The following is a 4,595-nucleotide window of genomic DNA, read 5'->3' on the forward strand; positions in this document are numbered from 1 at the left end:
CATTTAAACTTCCATCACAGGTCTTCTAGAAAAGAAGTGTCCCCACACCAAATAGTCCCACTTTAGCTAAAATCCACAAGGTTGCTCGAAATGGCTCGAAAGCCTCAAAACAAGAACCAAAGGTCCTTCTAGAATAAAGTCAATCTGCCAAAGATAATGAAACCATCAAAATCAGATTTCGAGGCCGTTTGTGTCACGACCCAAACCCAGGCCATGTTGGTGCATATTATACCCTATTGTAGGCAAGCCTAAAACCCCAATAGATAGAAATTTATGAAAGACAATTGTTTTAACAAAATATAAATAATATGAGGTGGAAGACATGAAATAATAAATATAAGGAATAGTCCATATAATAAATTTATAATGCCCTAAAATATATACAAAAAGGGGCCCAAAAGTGATCAAAAGGACAAACTGACACTGACAAGCTTCGAATCTGGTGTTACCTGTAAATCAAATACTAAGTACTAAAGGTTATATACAAATATAAGAATCTGACTCGTCAAGATACAAAATGTACACGTCAAGAAAAGAAGGAAAGCAAAAAGTCTTTGAATGCAGGGATCTCATCACGATACAAGTATGCGAAAGCTAACAGAGATCCAATGCTCACGGTGGGTTGCTCATGCTAGAAGTTGCACCAAAAAAAGATGCAGAAGTGCAACATGAGTACCATACCACTAGGTGACCAAGCTCAGAAAGATCATATATAAATTTAAAAGAATAAGATAGTGATATACTACTAACTAATAGTTTAGTAACCAACAAACCTAATCCGGAACAGATATAACTCACACAAATTACATAAATATGGCACCCAAGTACACCGTAGAGTACAATCACATACACAAGCAATCATATATAATGCAGTGGACTAAAACAGAAAGTAAAACCCGGAGGGATCCCCTAGTCAACAGTAGTTGTAAAACTCAGATATCTATCCACGGGCTGCCTTGAATGATACCTCAAACCCAACAATAATAAAATAATAAGATGTACTATGAACCTTAGTCAACGGGCCACCTGGAATTGTATATCGGAATATCAAGTGTAATCAAGTATGATATAAAGTATGTACAGAAATATGCTCAATACTACACAAGACATGCTCATTTAAGAGTTTTCCCCTTTTGATCCAAGAACTCAATTTTTAGCCAATTAGCCGAATTAATCTCATCTCAAGAAAAATCAGCATATAAGTACCATTTTAGGCCTAAACCAGGAAAATATCACATTTATATATAGGTTCCCTTAAGAAACAAATTCCTTCAATAAAGTAAAATACTGTCCCTGTCCCGATTGCCATTACCAAAAATGTTAAGTCAATGCCACTTTCATGGGTATATCACATGAATGCATTCCATAAGCTAATACACAGTCCACAATAGACAAACATCACACTAAGCAAGTAAACGCCAGTCATATAGTACCAGTACTAACCTAGTACTCCTGTCAATCCAAGCTCAAGGCCTCGGGCCCAACAAGTATAAAGTACAAAGGTAAAATAACCAATAACCATGCCAAGACAATTAGACAATTCAAACATGCAAGGCCTAAGTTCCATATCCCCTCATAGAATACTAATGATCTAAATCAGCAAGTAAGGCAAAAATCAACCTATACTAAGGGTAAACGACTAAAAACTAGATAAAATACCCGAACATGGCCATTTCAATACTAAGGAACAGGAAAAACCTAGAATCATCACATATAGTCCTTCCTAATGATTTCAACTACTCTTATAAATAAAAATAAACTAACCGAGCAAGTCTAAAGGAGAAACCCTAATCTACCTTAATGTCGAAACCGCATTTGAACCTCTATTTCAGAGCTTTTCCTTTAGGTAGATCCTCAGAATGGTGTCATGCTACCAAATTAGCGGATAAAACATCAAAAACAAGAAAATTGATACCCATATTTCAATTTACAAAATCACATTATAAACTGGCTAAAATTTGGCATTGAGACACGCACACGAAATTAAAAAACAAACTCCGTCACAAGGTCATGAATAGCCCCACCATTATAAGTACCCATAAGTAATCAAAATCTGAGTTTTAGGAGAATTAAAGAGAATTATCAAGAGAAACGGAAGAGTTATAGACCCCCGAGTGTGCCCACACGAATTTCCGACACCTCCAATAAGAATCACCGAATTTGGTCTTGAATTTCTCTAAAAATTGAGTTCTGTCTATGGTTGGAATTATATATTTGTCATGACCTAACCCCGTGGGCCGTGAGTAGTGCCCGAACTGGACACTCATATACACACATATTATCTATAATCAATCAGCAACTAAACATGATATGGGACTTATACGGGCAGAACGTCATCTCAAAACTATCATATATATATATAGATATATACCAAAACCACCTGTCTTCTGAGGAGTCACAATCATCAAAAGATAATATACTACGTAAACCGATAAGGCTTTCATAACGTGTGGGAATGTCCCAATTATATATATATATACACACGCAGGCCGACAAGGCTGCCACTACATATTACATTCCAAAATATACGTGTACATATGCAAGCCGACAAGGCTGCCACTACGAATGGGAACATCCCAAAGATAAGTCATACTAATACAGCTGGATAACATCTATATACAATCCACATATATCTATAGACCTTTAAGAGATTTAATAGTAGCATATGATGGGACAGGGCCCCGCCGTATCCCTGGATAAATAAATATATACATTAAAAGGATTGGTACCAAAAATCTAAGCTCTGAGATAATAGAGCACTCCAAAATAGCTGAGTGGAAATCCTAAGCTGGCGGATCCCTAAAATAAGTATCTATACCTGCGGGCATGAAACGCAGCCCCCCAAAGAGAGGGGGTCAGTATGACATATGTACTAAGTATATAAAACATAAAATACCATAAAGGAGATCACATTTGAAGTTGAGATTCAAGAGACAAGTATTATAATCAAGAAACCACTGTACCTGTATTTTATAAATGAGTCATACATATCATTTTCATATGCCGTACCCAGACAATTATGAGACTCGGTGAATAAAGTTGTGTACACATATACTGTACCCAACCCATCATGTGATTTAGTGTCATAATCATATTATCATATCATCATCTCACGTACCCGGCCCTCCAGCGAGGGACTCAGTGAATAATATAGTGGAACCATACATGATAACATATTCGTCCCTCTAATAAGGGGCTCGGTGGATAATATAATAGAAATATACATGAATAGGGTATCATTAGAAACCATGTACACTTAGATCATCATATGAAACTCAATAGAAAAATTAAAATGAACCATCATTTGAAAATCAAGATAGTAGTCATTTTAAGTACCCTTCGATTGTCATTATGAATTATACCAAATATGAAGTATACCAAAATACAAATTACACCAAACTATGAATTATACCAAACTAGAATGGCTGGAATAATACACATGTATCAAGACATAATGATATAATTTCTAGAATTCAAGAACATTAGCCAGCCTAGTGTATCTAAGAATAAGACCTTCCTTGAAATTTATACATTCGGCATCCGTTTGTTTCATATGGATCATGCCATAACAAAGAAAGGTTAGGTTTATATACCTTTACCGTTTATTCACACACAACACGTATATGCTACCCAATAGCACTAAACCTATATTCAGACTTTAAGAACTACAGTTAAGCTAGGGAAAGACATAAAACGTACTTTATCATTAGTGGGTTATTTTTAGAAAATTGGACAGCACCTCCCCTACTCTAACATCCCTAAAAAATGCTCACAAATACCTTAAGAATGCCTTGGGAATAGGTCGCTCATGTAATGCATTATCCTTAATCTTTTTAGAAAATATGAGTTCAGAATATCGATTAGGGGTCAAAACCTGCAGGAAAATGGTCTCGGTCGATTTTTAGGACTCGTATATCATAAGATAGATTTTTGAAGAATAGACAAAATAGAAAGGTTCGCGACAGGTCCGCGTCATGAAACTGGGAGGATTTTCTAGCCAGGTTGAGTTTTTTTAAAGGATATTTTAGACCTTTCCCAAATTATTAGTTAATGAACCTAGACAGTTTTAGGACCTAATTCACCTCTATAAATTAACCTAAACCTCTAATTTTATTCATTCTTCTATAATTCATCTATCAAATATTTCTTCCTCTACAAAAAGGCTCTCAAGGGTTTCCATTAAAGACTTCAAGTAAATTCACTCAAGTTCTCTATCAAAACTCTCAAGTTTTTCCAAATTAATATGTGTTCTCACTCAAGGTATGTGGGTATTAATTTATGTATTCCGTGGGACTTGACTTAGCACTGAACATGGATTTGAGGTGGGGCTCGAAATAAGGGGTCCTTATATAAAGTCTCTTCTCTCATAACTACGTGTCACCGTAGGAACAAAGGAATTAGAGGCGAATACCTAAATCTCTAAGAGGTGAGTACCCTAAATATCAAGGCTTAGAGGTGAGTACCCGAGTCTAAGAACTAGGGGTGAGTACTCGGTTCACACAACCGCTTAGTGGATCCACTTAGGCATGTAGAAGTCTACCTTGACAAAGTAGCCTCCTCCTTCTTGATGTGGGTATCATCGGATTCCATGTTAT

Source organism: Solanum dulcamara, chromosome 3 (genome assembly GCF_947179165.1).
Source record: "Solanum dulcamara chromosome 3, daSolDulc1.2, whole genome shotgun sequence".
In the NCBI taxonomy this organism is placed as follows: domain Eukaryota; kingdom Viridiplantae; phylum Streptophyta; class Magnoliopsida; order Solanales; family Solanaceae; genus Solanum; species Solanum dulcamara.